Here is a 16,755-nt window from a genome sequence, read left to right on the forward strand (position 1 = left end):
AATCTTTGCTACAAAAATAAAAACAATAACAAAAACAAAACTTTTATGCCCATACGCTTCATGTTCTGTTGGCTTAACTCCCCCTTCAATTCAATCAATCACTTAAGAAAGAAATAGTACTAATTTTGCATAAACATTTCAAGGGAATTGGACAGAGAGGGATACTTTCCAAATACTTTGATGAGAAGGAACTGTGGTTTCAGTTCTGACGTATAAGGAACGCAGAAGTTATCGCATCCTTAGAAGGAAAAACTTCAACAGGGTAAAAATTAAGGACTTTCCTTAAATCCTTCAGAGAACTGAGATCACAGGGCAAACTACCATCCCAAAATCTAGTGAGACAAGTGAATACAGAGACTCAAACCCAACATCAGCTTACCAGGAGCAGAAGTGACCGAAGCTATAAACTCATAGAAGCATGTCAACAGTAACTTAAACAAATTGCTGAAGGCAGAACATAGACTAGGGTAAGAGTGAAAAACTCCTGCAGTCTGCAGTCTTAGGAGGCCTCCATACTTTACCTCCAGGAACTCCAGCAGGTTATCACAGTAAAGAGCCACAAAAACAAACCCTAGTGTTGCCAGCAGGGGAAGAGAAAAAGTAACCAGAACATTTCCCTTAAAAAAACCTACCAACCGTGAGAAAATAACAGCCTTATCCAACATGGAAGAAAGGAAAATCACCAACTCAGACCCTCTCTAACCTGGTTTCACCTAAGAATGGGAGAGGGGGTGAAGTGGAGTAACATTTGCAAAAGTCACAGACCAGGGATACAGGCCCACTAAAAACCACGGCTTAATCATTCTTTCCCTACCCCTACACATGCCAACACATCGATAGGGCTCCAGTGTATTAACAGTGGGTTACAACTGAAAGAACTGTGAGACACAGAATCCATTTAAGAAGGCATTTTTAGGAAAACTCAACGATAACAAGGGAAACAAAAATGAGGACACTAAAGGAAATTGAAGCTTTTCATAACTGCAGCTACAGCAAAAATTAAGCTGCCCAATCCTTAACAGATTAATATGAAACTTAACACTGTAAAGGCCCATTTATCTAAATTCCTGTTACTCAATATTTTATAGCCAAGTTTTCCCCCAAAATTACAAGACATGCTAAAAGCAAACAGAAACACAGCCTGACTAGACAAAACTACCAGACGAACTAGAATCAGATATGGCAGAGATTTGGGGATTATCAAATAGGAAAATTAAAATAATATTGACTAATATATTAAGGGCTATAATGAAAAAAATAGACCACATGCAAGAACAGATGGATAATAAGCAGAGAAATGGAAGCTCTAAGAAATTATCAAATCTTTTGATGAAGCCATCAGTACCCTCATGCAAAAGCTGCCAAAGACAATAACAGACAAGAAATCTACAGAGAATATCTTTCATGATCATTCATATAGAAATTATTAACAACATTTTTAGCAAATCTAATCCAATAATATATAAAATGAGTAATACATCGTGGTCGAGTAAGGTTTGCCTTAATAATACAAGGTTGGTTTTACATTTGAAAATCTATCAAAGTGATTTACTAGAGTAACAAACTATTGAATAAAAACCTTATGGCGATGTCAATATATGTAGAAAAGGCATTTGACAAAACTCAACATCCGTTCCTGGAAAATACTCCAGCAAACTAGAAACAGAAGGGGATTTCCTTAACCTGATAAAGCACATCTATGAAAAACCTACAGCAAATATCATACTTAATGCAAAAATATGAATGCTTATTTCCTAAGGTCAGGAGTAAAATAAGAAAGTCTGCTCTCACCAAATCTATCCAAGAATGGATTGGAGGTTTTCCCTAGTGCAACAAAAAAAAATAAAAATCATCCATATTGGAAAGAAAGAAGTAAAACTATTTATTTGCAGATGATTAGATCTTCTATGTAGAACATTTAGAGGAATCCACAAAAAATTCACTGTAACTAATAAGTAAGATTTGTAAGATTGCAAAAAAAAATCAATTTTTATATCTAGCATAAAAACATTGGAAATTAAAAAGCAATAGTATTTACAATAGAATCAAAATTATAAAATGTATACAAATACACCAGACAAAACCTGTGTAATACTAACCCGAACCAAACCAAACCCATTGCTCTCCAGTCAATTCCGACTCATAGCGACCCTATTGGACAGGGTAGAACTGCCCCACAGAGTTCCCAAGAAGTGACTGGTGGATTCAAACTGCTGACCTTTTGGTTAGCAGCAGAATTCTTAACCACTGCACCACCAGGGCTCCTGTGTAATATTAGTACACCGAAAACTACAAAATATTGCTGAAAGAATTTAGAGAAGGCCTTAAGAAATGGAAAGATATATCATGATAGGAAAACAATACCCTCATGATGTCACTTATCCCCAAATTTACGTATAGATTCAATCAAATTTCAATAAAAAAATCAGCACCTTTTTTTTTTTAAAAGAAAATGACAAGAAACGGATACTAAAAATTGTATGGGAATGCAAAGTACCCACAATAGCCAAAACAACTTTAACAAAAATTAAAAAGAAGAAAGTTGGAAGACTAACACTCTATGCTTTCGAAACTTAAAGAGCTACAGTGATTAACACAGTGTGCTGTTGGTTTCAAGATAGATGAACATATCAATGGGACAGTATGGAGCGTTTAGAGATACCAAAAACCAAACCTGTTGTCATCGAGTCGATTCCAACTCATAGACCCTATAGGACAGAGTAGAACTACCCCATAGGGTTTCCAAGAAGCACTGGTCGATTTAAACTGCCGACCTTTAAGTTAGCAGCCATAGCACTTAACCATTATGCCACCAGGTTTTCCATTTAGAAATAGGCTTACTCATATAGATACATGATTTAAAAAAAAAAAAAAAAAATTGTAAAGGCAACTCATATGAAATGAATTTTTTTTTTTTTTTTTTTTTAGCACATGGTGCTGAAACAATTCAATATCCTTATGTAACCAAAATGAACACCTGCTTTCTTCATGTATGTTGTCCTTGATGTCATTCCACAAACTGGCTGGACTCCGGTCATTTAGTGTTCACTGCCTCAAATTTATTTTGGGATAGTCTCTAAATTCAAGGCTGTACCTTAGCTCTTGTGGACTTATTCTAATTTTCTTCAGCTTCAACTTGAGCTTGCATATGAGCACTTGATGGACCCTTCCATAGTTGGCCCCTGGCCTTGTTCTGACTGATGATATTGAGGTTTTACATCATCTCTTTCCATAGATGTAGTCAATTTGACTCCTGTGTTATTCCATCTGGTGAGGTCCATGTGTATGTTGTTGAAAAAAGGTATTTGCAATGAAGTCTTTGGTGTTGCAAAATTCTACCATGAATCTCCAGCATTGTTTCTGTCATCAAGGCCATGTTATCCAGCTACTGATCCTTCATCTTTGTTTCCAACTTTTGCATTCCAATCACCAGTAATTATCAATGCATCCTCATTGCATGTTCTATCAATTTCAGACCACAGGAGTTGGTAAAAATCTTCAATCCCTTCATCTTTGGCCTTAATGTTTGATATATAAATATGAATAATAGTAACTGGTCTTCCTTGTATGCATATTGTTATGGATTGATTTTGTGTCCTCAAAAATGTGTATCAGTTTGGCTAAGCCAGGATTCTAAGTATTGTGTGGTTGCTGGCCATTTTGTCATCTGATGTGATTTTTCTGTGTTGTAAATCCTACCTCTGTGATGTTAATGAGGTGGGATTAGCATTAGTGGCAGTTATGTTAATGAGGCAGGACTCAATCTTAGATTTTGTCTTCAGTCAATCTTTTGAGTTATAAAAGAGAGAAGTGCGAACAAATAAAATCGACTCAATGGCAACAGGTTTGTGTTTTGTTTTGATTTTTTTATATAACAAAATTAATTTTATCCATACATCAATGATATACAATATAAAACATAGGAAAATATCTTTGTGACTTTTGATAAGGCAAAAATTTATTGGCTTGAACAGCAAAATATAACCCATAGAAGAAAAATCTTATATATTGGACTTTATTAAAAATAAAAATTCTTATCTGTGAAATACACTGTTAAAAATGTAAAAACAAAACTGAAGACTGGGAGAAAATATTTAAATTCATATATCTGATAAAAGAATATATAAATTGAGTAATATGAAAACTAAACACACAAGAGAAATAAGCAAAAGCTTTGAAAATATACTTAACAAAAGAAGTTATTAGGATGACAAATAAGCACGTGAGAAGATATCCAACTCCATTAGTTCTCAGGAAAATGAAAATTAAGTCCATGACAAGTGAGCAGCCACCACTCATACCTTTTAGAATGACTAGAGTTAAAAAGACTAACCATACCAAATGTTGGCAAGGATGTAAAAGCACTGGAACTCCCATACTCTGCTGGTAGAATGTAAAAAGGCACAAACTCTGAAAAACAATTTGGTATTGTCTTGAAAGTTAAACATATATCTACCATATAAAAAAAAAAAAAATTTTTTTTATGACCTAGCAATTCTACTCCACACAAGGACTTAGGTTGAAATATTCATAACAGATTTAATTACAAGAGGCCAAAAACAGAAAGCAAACTAAATCTTCGTCAGTGATCACACATCTGGCCATTTCTCCTTCCAAGCAAAGTGAAAAACCACGTGCAGTGCTCGAGGTTCTGCCCATTGGGAGGATTTCCCTTCACCACTGTCCTTCAGGGAGGTCCCAGAAAGGGGCTGTAGTGCTGATGCTGTCCGCTTTCAAGTGGTGCCTGGACGTCACGCAGAACCATCTGTAAACCAGGCATGAGTTTTCCCTTCCTCAGTCAACTGATCATAAGGAGCTCCCATGAGGCCATAGGTGCAGACCGGGAGATGGAAGGTAATGTGACAGGAGTAGAGACCATGGGCATTTGGGCCACTTCCTCATGTAACTTACTTGTGTCTTCAGGTCCCGCTCGGGCCCAACCTCGTATATACCACTTCAATGTAATGATGGAGTGCTGCTGTGCACGTCCAGCTTTATGACTCTGTGGGTCAGACAACACCCAGTTCATGATGGGCATCTCAGGCCACATGGTGACTTGGTGTCCCATGGTTAAGCATTCAGTCTCTACTAAGGCCCAGTAACAATCTAAAAGCTATTTTTTCTAAAGGACACTAGTCATCTGCAGAGGATGGCAGGGCTTTTCTCCAAAATCCTAAGGGTCTGCACTGTAATTCACCAATAGGGGCCTGCCAAAGACTCTAAACAGCATCTCTATCTGCCACGGACACTTCCAGCACCATTGGATCAGCTGAATCACGTGGCCCAAGTGGCAGAGCGGCTCGCAAAGCAGCCTGAACCCGGTGCAGAGTCTTTTTTTGTTCTGGGCCTCACTCAAAATTAGCAGCTTTTTGAGTCACTTGATAAATAGGCCAGAGTAGCACACCCAAATGAGGAGTATGTTGCCTCCAAAATCCAAAGAGGCCCACTAGACGTTGTACTTCTTTTTAGCTCTGGAAGTATCCAGATGCAATAACTTATCCTTCACTTTAGAAGGAATATCTCAACATGTCCCATGCCACTGGACACTTAGAAATTTCAGTGAGATGGAAGGTGCCAGAATTTTTGTGGGATTAATTTCCCACCCTCTAGCACGTAAATGCTTTACCAATAAATCCAGAGTTATAGACACTTCTTCCTTACAAGTTTCAATCAGCATAATGCCATCAAAGTAATGGACCAGTGTAATGTCTTGTGAAAGGGAAAGGTGATCAAGGCCCCTGCAGACTAAATTATGACAGGGCTGGAGAGTTGACATAGCTTTGAGGTAGGCACATGAAGGTGTATTGCTAGCCTTGGCACCTGAAGGCAAACTGCTCTGGTGGTCCTTTGAAACAGGTATGGAGAAAAAGGCATTAGCCAGGTCAACAGCGGCATCCTAGGTACCAGGAGATGTATTAATTTGCTCAAGCAATGAAACTACATCTGGAACGGCAGCTGCAATTGGAGTCACCACCTCATTAAGTTTTCAATAATTTACTGCCATTCTCCAAGGTCATCTTTTTTTTTTTTTTGCACAGGCCAAATAGGTGAGTCGAATGGGGGTGTGGTAGGAATCACTACCGCTGCATCCTTCAAGTCCTTGATGGTGCCAGTAATCTCTTCAATCCTCCAGGAACGCAGTGTTTACTATTTTCCAAGGTAGGGACAGTTCTAACAGCTTCCACTTGGCTTTTCCTACCATAATAGCCCTTACTCTATTTGTTAGGGATCCAGTGTGGGGGTTCTGCCAGTTGCTGAATATATCTATTCCAATTATGCATTCTGGAACTGGGGAAATCACTTCAGGATGGGTTGGGGGATCCACTGGACTTACTGTGAGTTGAACATGACCCAAGACTCCATTAATAACCTGACTTCCATTTGCCCCCACGATGACGTTTTGGGTCTCCTGAAATTAGTGTCAGCTCAGAGCCAGTGTCCAGTAATCCCCAAAAAGTCTGATTATTTCCTTTTCTGAGTGAACAGTCACTCTTGTGAAAGGCCATAGGTCCCTTTGGGGAAGGCTGGGAGAGAGATTAACAGTATAAATTTTTGTCAGATTATTAGAGTCCTATCTTAAGGGAACCTGGCTTCCCCTTCATTCAAAGGGTTGTGGGTCTTTAAACTCACTCAAGTCTGGGAATTGGTTGAGGAACTGTGACTTTCCATTCTGGCAATTTGAGTTTGACTGCTGTTCACTTGACCGCTTATTCATCTATTTGTACAGATCAAGTAAATATTTAGTAGATTTCCTATCTATTTTACTCTTAGGGACACCATGACTAAGTAGACAAACCATGAGTCCATAGGAGTCAGACTATTCTGATTATTGTCTTGACTTTACTGTCCGTTACTGTAACCACATCCACCTTATCTTTGCTGTTTGAGTGCTGCCAATTAGCCCCTACTAACAAGGGATCCAATCAGCCCCATTATAGTTCAAAAAAAAAAAAAAAATTGCCATCGAGTTGATTCTAACTCATAGCCACCCAATAGGACAGAATAGAACTGCCCCACAGAGCTTGCAAAGAGCACCTGTTGGATCTGAGCTGCTGACCTTTTGGTTAGCAGCTGTAGCTCTTAACCACTATGCCACCACTGTAATTAGGTGTCTCTTAATTCAGAATGGCAGTTCCTACTGTTAATTCAGTTATGGCAGTTCCTACTGTCAAGTCTGATTTACATAAAATAACAATCACAGCAGTCTTCAGGAACTCTGGACTTCCCTTCACAAATTTGTTCCTTACAGTTTGGTAGAAGGTGTGTCCTCTGAGTATTCCATTTGTGGGTCTGTGGGTCTAAACTGATAAATCCACTCTAGCATGACAATTTCCCTAAGCATTCAGATACCTTCTACAGTATAACAAGGCAGGTCTGATACTTCACCTTGATCTAGTGTAGGCCGCCATGTAATCTAATAAACTATTAGGTCCTTTCCTACCTTCTCAAGCTGAAACATTAAATGAAAAATCTGTGCTTGGTAGACCTATATCAATAAACTCAGACTGATCCATCTCTATGTTCATTGCATCATTATCCCACAGCCTTAATAGCCATTCCCACACATTTTCCCCAGGTTCTATTTGTACATATTAGAAAAGTCAAGCAGTTCTTTTGGAGTGTAGCATACCTCCTCCTGAGTCAGACTTTGGACTTCATCTTTTGGGGCTTGCTGGGACTTAAGTCAAGTTATAAGTCTAGAATCCAGAATCTGTAGTATGGAATTGTTTTGAGAAAATTCAGCATTGTCTTGTAAAGCATCTGCCTCAGGTGATGCCCCAGGCAATGACTCAAGCAAGGGCTCTTCAGAGGCAGGTGGGCTAGAGCTAATCTCATTAGATGGGAGTGGAGGCACTAATGGTTTTTCTATGCAGGTTGATGTAGCAAAGGAACATGAAGTAATCTCTTCAGATGGGAGTGGTCCTGTTGGCAGGAATGATTTAATGGAATTTAGGAGCTCAGTGTCTCTGGTTTCCTGATTATCTGCCCATGTGTCCCAATCCCAAGTTTCAGGATCCCATTTCTTCCCAATCAGCACCCTCACTTTAACTTCAGACACCTCTAGAGATTGGCAACTGAGGTGGCATTGTAATTCAGCCACTCTTACAATAAGACTCTGGGTTTGTTTTTCGGCAATGTCAGCTCTGTTACTACAAGAAATAAGGTTTTCTTTCAAAGCACAAATGGAAACTTTTATGTAGGACTTCAGTTTTGAATCTGAAGCCTTGAGCGCATCTCTTGCCTTTCCCCAGTTTGGTGAGTGAAAGTAGGACCAACCAACCAGCTTCCTTAAACTTCTTATTATGACAAACTTGTAGAAAGGTATCATATATGCAGTCACCCAGAGCCTCACCTTTCACCAATACCTGATCTATTTGTGGTGACATTTTGCATATTTGAATTGTCACCTCACGCCATGGATTAACAGTGCCCTCTTTACAACTGGAAGCAGAGTCATCAACATCTTTAAGACTAACCAGACTTGAGAACCAATTTAGAAAACTTGTTCTTATTTTGTTTCCCTAGAACAACTCTCAGTAACAAATGTCTTAGGCTAGGTTTTCCAGAAAAGTAAAACCAGTAAAGCATATATATGTATATATATATATATATAGCTATATATATATAAAGAGAGAGAGAGATTTATATCAAGGAAAATGCTCATCCAATTTTAGAGGCTGGAACATCCCAGGAAACCCTGGTGGCATAGTGGTTAAGTGCTATGGCTGCTAATCAAAAGGTCAGCAGTTTGAGTCTACCAGGCACTCCTTGGAAACTTTATGGAGCAGCTCTACTCTGTCCTATAAGGTAGCTATGAGTCAGAATCTACTCTATGGCAACGGGTTTGGTTTTGGTTTTTTGGAACATCCCAAGTCCATGGATCGTAATAGAGGTTTCTCCTGATTCCCATAGCCACAGGGGCTGGTGAACCTGAGATCACTAGTTTGGAGAGCAGGGTTTTTGCTTGCAGACTGTGAAGATCAACGAATGCCAAGATTGGAAGGCAAGACTGCAAGGCTTCTCCTGATTCACATAGCTGCAGGGCCTGGCAAACCCAAGGTTCGCAGGTCAGAGAGCAGGACTCTTTCTCACAGGCTGTGAAGATCGGCAAACCCCAAGATCAGCAGGTAAGATGCTAGATCAAGTCCCAAGAACTGGAGGTCAGATGAACAGGAGGCAGCAGCAGGATCCAGACAGGGCAAACACCAGAATGTCCACTTATATTTTGATGCAGGCTTCATGCCCAAGAAAACTCCCTTTCAACTGACTGGCTACTCACAACAGATCCCATCATAGGGGTTCACACATAAACACTGAGAATCATGGCCCAGCCAAACTGACACACAATCTTAACCATGACAGCGAGGTCCACTTGTATAGTTGCCGATTATGTTCTTGAAAAAAGGTATTTGCAAGGAAGAAGTTGTTGGCCTTGCAAAATTTCATTATATGAACTTCAGCATTGTACTTATCATCAAGGCTGTGTTTTCCAACTACTGACCCTTCTGCGTTTTCAACTTTCCTATTCCAATCTCCAGTAATTATCAAAGCATCTTGATTACATGTTTGATCCATTTCAGACTGTAGAAGTTGGTAAAAATCTTCAATTTCTTCATCTTTTCATTAGTGGTTACTGCATAAATTTGAATAATAACCATATTAACTAGTTTTCCTTGTAGGGGTATGGGTATTATCCTATGGTTGACAGCATTGTACAGTCATACATCACTTAATATCCATGTTACATTTGGTGAAATAGGATGTCATGTGATTTGGGCCATATTACATACATCCAGTCTCCAGGTTACAAGCGTCCAATTGATATACAACCTGTATTTATGAAGCAACATCTGTAGAGCTTATTACATTAAAACCTTATGGGAGCCTGCTTCCAGTTGTCCACATCACCGCTGCAGTAGCTGCTGTTGGAGCTGCTGGCAGAGGCCAGGGAGGAGGTGGTGGTAGTGGTGGCCGCTAAGAGGGCAGCGGGAGCTGAGCTACAGGAAACAAGTGAGGAGGGAATGGAGGGTACTTAGCCCCACCCATGTTTCACAGGCCTGAGGAACAAAAGCAGCCTGGGCCCTGCAGTGCCCACAATCATTCCCTGCCTTCTCCCCCATGCACACACAGTCTCGCAACCTCATATCCTGTGCTCAAACCTGCCTTTATCCCACCCGTGGTCTAGTGCTGCAAGAGTCTGGGTTTGGGGTCTTTATAAATCATTAGGGGGAAGCAATAAAGGAAAGGAGATCTGCTTTCCCTTTAAAAGAAAAAAAAAAAGAACCTATGGCTCACTGACATACATGTGGTCAGATGATGCCCAACAGAGGTTATGAGGCACATTACTGTACTTCAGGATAGGCCTCAAAATGTTCTTTTTGACAATGGATGAAATGTCCTTCCTCTTCAATTTGTCATTCCTGGAATAGTAGGCCATACGATTGTCTTGATTCGAAATGACCTGTGCCAGCTCGCTAATGCCTAGGATATTGATCTTCAAGCATTCGGTTTCAATTCTGACAGCTTCCAATTTTCCTAGTTTCATCCTTCATACATTCCACTTTCTGATTATTAATGGATATTTGCAGCTATTTCTTCTGATTTTGAGTCATGCTACATCAGCAAATGAGGGTCCCAAAAGCAGGGCTCTGTTCACATCAGTCAAGTCAACTCCACTTACAGGAGGCAGCTCTCCTTTAGTCATATTTTGAGTGGCTTCCAATCTGAGGTGCTCATCTTTTGGCACTATGTCAAGCAATATTCTACTGCTGTTCATAAGGTTTTTCCTGGTCAAGTTTTTCAGAAGTACATCACCAGGTCTTGCTTCCCCATCTGTCTTAGCCTAGAAGTTCCGCTGAAACCTAAACACAGTTTGCTTGCAGACTGTGAAGATCAATGAATGCCAAGATTGGAAGGCAAGGCTGCAAGGCTTCTGCTGAGTCACGTAGCTGCAGGACCTGGCAAACCCAAGATTCGCAGGTCAGAGAGCAGGAGGACTCTTGCTCACAGGCTGTGAAGACACTGCTGGCATTTGAAATACCAATGTCATAGCTTCCAGCATCATGGCAACATGCAAGCCACCACTGTACAACAAACTGACAGATGAGTGGTGGATACAAAGGAATACTATTCTGTAATAAAAATAAACAATTGGAATTACAAAGTGACATGGGTGAATCTCACAATAATTGTGTTTAGTGGAAATCAGAAAAAAAAAAAAACATTACATATGATTACTTTTATTTTAAATTCTAAAAAGTTCAAGCTAATCTGTAGTGACAGAAAGTAGATCAATGTTACTTGGGTTTGGGTTTGGGCTTGGGTTGGATGGAAAGAAACCAGGCCTCAGGGAACAATTACAGAGAGGCTTGAGAGAACATTTTGGCTTAATGGAAATGGTCTACATATCCATTGAGGCTTTGGTTTTATAAGTTTACACAAAAGTAAAAAAATAAAATAAATCACTGCATGTTAACGTTAAGATCTAAACTTTTAACTATGTGTAAATTTTACCTGACAGATTAGAAATAAACATATTTGTAAAAAAACTAAAAAGTAAATATTGTCATTTACCCCACAAAATTTTATACCGGTTTTTACCACTAGGAATAATCATATACTTACAAGCATATGATTGTTCCTCATTCCTACAGTGATTCTAACTTTCTCTCTCTCTCTTAAATATTTGGCGCTTTAGTAGAAATAGGCATACTAACTCAATCTCCATGGTGACTTCACTTTGTTTCTGGTTCTGTTAAATAACTGTCATGAATTTTCACTTGTATTTTTTTCTTTGTGAACCACTTTTTTAAGACCTTTTGCACCATAAAGACCATTGAAGAAAGTTCAAGCTAAGACCATTCTAAAAAGTTCAATAATGTTTAAAGATGGTCTGCATTATGTAGGTGAAACTGATGAGAGATTGAAAATTAAACTGTTTTAAGTAAATATTAATTTTGAATATAGTATAGTTTTAAAAACTGCTTAATTTGAGTCAACCTTGGAAATAATTATGAAGGAATTTTGAAAACAAAAGAATGAATGGTATCATATCAGGACAGACAAACAGAAAAAATAAATTCCATACGTTTTTAAAAAACTACCTTTTTTTCTTATACGTGTTCTTTTGGCTGTCAGATAAATTTTATATTTGTAGAATTTCAGGGGCATCTGTTCTAGGCAGATGTTAACGGTCTCAAAGTAGCATTCTAGAAAGGAAAGGGAAAAAGTAACGTACGTGAAGGGAAAGTGTTGAGTCTTGTGAGGTCAAAGAGGTTGTTACAAGCAGTGCCTCTAAAGAAAGAATGATTTCAAAGCTCTCATAACTGTATTCCTATTGCTATCATATTAACATATTTCTTAAGAATGTTCCATCCATTTAAATAAAATATTAACATTCTATAGAATATTCAGTAAAAATGAAGTGCAAGATAAAGCACTGACTTAAGAAATTAGGTCAAACTAAGAAAACGAACGATTAAAATTTTCTTTTAATTGTTTCTAGAAGTGATTAAACTATGCTGAATCTAAGTCATTGCATATAATTTGATAGCCTTCTGAGTTAAATGCAAATGTATGAGTTCCAACTGGAAACAACAGGGAAAAGGATGCATGTTGTTTACTGTATTAATTTCCATAGCAGGTGTATGCAATGAGGACAATGGCAAAATCAGACATGACTAGCCTACTAAAACAAAGATTCTGTTACTAGACTTGGCTTCCCAGCAATGATAGAAAATGAAAGACTCTGTCATGGATTCCTCTGACCACTGAATCTGTAATAATTAGGGAATGGATTAGTCATATTTTCTGGCTCACTTATTCAAATATTTATCATTTAATCCAAAATGTTTTGAAGCTTAATTTCTATGTCACCTTGAGGATTCCTTATTAAATCAGCATATTGAAGTGTCATAAACAGGCCATCAATAGATAAACCAAAACCAAATAAATAAATAAAATTGCCATAAGTCAGTTCTGACTTATGGTGACTCTGTGTATCTCAGAGTAGAACTGGGCTCTATACAGTTTTCAACGGCTGTGGCCTTTTGGAAGTAGATCACCAAGCTTCCCTTCCAAGACCCCTCTGGATAAACTACCGGCCTTTCCCTTAGTAGCCTACTGCTTAACTGTGCCACCCAGGGACTCTATATTTATAGATAAACTGTAGATAAATCTGAACAGTCTGTTAACTATCTGGCTACACTGTTGGATTATTTACAAATACTTAAGCACCCAAATGGCTTCTATTTTCCCTTTGTCTTCTGTTGAATTTTCTTCCATTCAGCTGAAGGTGATCTTACTGCTACTCAGCCAGAGCTTTAAGAAAAATATATGATTCAAAAATAGAAAAAGAGAACAAATCCTGAAGTTATGGAGAGCTTCCATAAGCAGATTCCAGGACAAGACTCATATGCTGTGCTAGACAGTTACAGGTGGCCTTCTTCCCCAAAATAGTATCTCCGTTCATTTCCTGTGAATTTCTCCTTATTTCGTAGTTATCCCTATAATTTATAAAAATAAGCAGAGTAAAATTTGAATTTAGAAGGTGGCTTTTGGATAAATAAATCAATCCCCTCTAAAACTGAAGGGCCAATGAACCATAATTCCATGTTTGTACATATTAGTTAGTTCAATAAAATTGTTAAATTCCTAACACCTAAATTTCTGGATGTGAGTACATTCTAAACGTACTGGTAATTTTAGAAATAATAAATGTAAAATGTTATTGTGAATATCAAATACAAACTCGTGTGTGCTAGCATATATAATTAAATGCAAATATGCAAAAATCAAATTTGGAAACAATGAAATGAAGATGACAAGTTTTGATATTCTTTCATTTAAAAACATGACTTAGCCTAATGTGAAAAAGTAAGAACTTGACGAATAAAAGGGCAAAGAATGACAGCCTGAAAGGTAAACAAAAATACCTAATTAATATATAGAAAACAGTACACTGTTTGTTAGCAGTAACTGCTGACATATTGATTAAAATATTAGGAGGCTCTAGTTTCACCAATAAAAATAGTAATTTTAAAAATTAGATTACTCAAGGATGATGATAATTTGTAGATATGATACTTTCACAAAAGGATTGTTCCAAGAAGCACATGAAGACAAGGAAGAGAGGGCAGATGAAATGATGGCTCCCTTGGAGTCCATTCTCAAAAATTGTTGCCTTTTCAACATGTTTAAAGATAATGTTGTTTGTCAAAAACAAAATGAAAAGATGTTAGTGGAAGCAGTGGTAGACAAGACCACTGTGGTATACTGGGTGTCATCTAAGTATTGCCTTTCTAAGGGCCCATTGTTCCCTAATACTTCTCCCTTATAATCCCTCTCCCCAAGTCTTAAAAGCTAGAGATTTTCTCTGCTTATGCTAGGAATTGTTTCTTTACTTACGTTAGGCAAAGTTAGGGTAGAAAGGTAGATGAGACATTATTTCTCTTTCTGCAGAACTCACATGAGAAACATAGAGGCGTATATGTACCTGATCCAATTTGGCAATGTAGGATAAGTGTCCAAATGCATGTGAGAATAAAGTGTATAACTGCAGAGGAAAAATTCCATCTGTCTCATTTTTTTTTTTTCATATTAGTACAGAATATTGATGTCTTAGATATCTAGTGCTGCTATAACGGAAATACCACAAGTGGATGACTTTAACAAAGAGGGAAATACCACAAGAGGATGACTTTAACAAAGAGACGTTTATTTTCTCACAGTAGAGTAGGCTACAAGTCCAAATTCAAGGTGTCAGCTCCAGGGGAAGGCTTTCTCTCTCTCTGGGCTCTGGAGGAAGGTCCTGGGGTTAGCACAGCTTCTCAGGTACAGGTACCCAGGTCCAAAGGATGTGCTTTGTTCCTGGCAGTTTTCTTGGTGTTATGAGGTCCCCAACTCTCTGCTTGCTTCCCTTTCTTTTTATCTTCCAATACTCCAATGAGATACTTATGAACACTTGAACAAAAGCACTGGCAGTTAAGTATGAGGAAAGGAGGAGGAGAGTAAGGTATCCTTAGAATGGAGAACCATAAAGAATTGGTAAACAATTGGGTATGACTATGAAGTAGTGGGGGCATATCAAGAATGTCCATTTATTGCCTTGAGCAATTGAGTGGGTGGTGACATCATTCACTGAGACACAGCAAAAATCATAGATCGTTTGCTTTTCAAGAGGCTTTTATAAAAATACTAGGATTATTAGGAGAGGTATCACCTTAAGCCCTTGTTATCTTGTACCTTACGTGTAATTAGACTGACAGATAATAAGCACAGAGCCTTGCACAGGACCCAGAGTAAGCACCAACTTCAGGATTTCGCCTAGGGCCAGCCCTGGGTACAAATAACTTGCGTAATTTCCATAATGGGATTTTAATGGGTAAAACTTTGTAAATATTTTTTTTTCTTTTAGAGGAATGCCAATATTTCATGTAATACCAATATACAAGTGTTAACAGGATATATTAGGAGAACAGCCTAAGGCTATTTTTACACATGTGGTATCAGGGGTGATTATAATATCATTTCTCTCATAACTTGGTCAGACGCAGTTCTTCTATGTAGGGGTGCACAGCTGTCACGTAGCAAGCCACAGCTGACCTATTTGAACAAATTAGTAAGGAAACATTCTGTGGCAATTTCTAACATAGGGGATATAAGAGGAAGTCTAAATGATTTTCTACCCACAAACTAAAATATTTTAAAGCAATTCATATTAGATACTGTTTGCAAAGCAATGTAAAAGGCCTATTATTTAAATTTCCTAAACAGGATTGTCTTGACAAATTCAAAAGATACATTTATAGAAATGAGAAGAGAATGCTTATTCACGATTATATGGCTTTTAAGCCACAGATATTTATGGCTAAAAATATTGATGGTATATTTATGACATAAAAATATTATGGATTTTATCAAGATATTATATAATGGTAGACTAATATGAAAACAGGAAAAAAATCAACTTGTATGTCTACTGTAGGTTCAATACATTCCTTGCCTGTAATGGAAAATTTGACTATTTAATTATCCCTTATTAAGTTACCATGTTGTGTATATAATCCTAGTAGCTACTTTCTGTTTGCTCTTGGATATGATTAAATAATTACTAGTGATGATTGTCTCATATATGCATGAAATAACATTTGATTCTAATAAATAATGTTAATAGTTAATCTCTAAGGTATAGCAAAATAAGAATCTACTTCAAACCAAAGAGAAAACATAATACAGTCATGTCTCACAGTCTAACTTAAAGAAAAACAGTTCTTGCTGGTTTGTAATACAGATTACAGACAAGTTACATTGCAAAGATAATTAATTTTAAAATTCCATTTTACTTAAAAAATTTCTAGATACCAGTTATAAACATTTACATAGCATTGCTCTAAAAATAACTGACTAAAGCATAAATCTGTAATAAATATATTTTTAGATCATCCAGTTGAAAAAAAATTCAATCAAAAAGAAACCATAAATAGATATTGAACTTGTAGAATTACTTAATACCATCAAAAATTATATTTAGATATAGAACTATAATTACATTTTACAAAAATATTTATTGACTGATATTCAAAATGGAAGCCTACAGCTTTTGGCTCAATTACTGCTCGCATAGCAGCATAAAGTACCAAATATTAATAAATAACACTAAACTCTAACTAGAAACAGCACCTATTAGAGTATACTTTTGAAGTTTCTGAAGCCAAATATATTTAAAAGTTTTTCCCTATTACTTTGATATTCAAT

Source organism: Loxodonta africana, chromosome 1 (assembly GCF_030014295.1).
Source record: "Loxodonta africana isolate mLoxAfr1 chromosome 1, mLoxAfr1.hap2, whole genome shotgun sequence".
NCBI classification, from domain to species: Eukaryota; Metazoa; Chordata; class Mammalia; order Proboscidea; family Elephantidae; genus Loxodonta; species Loxodonta africana.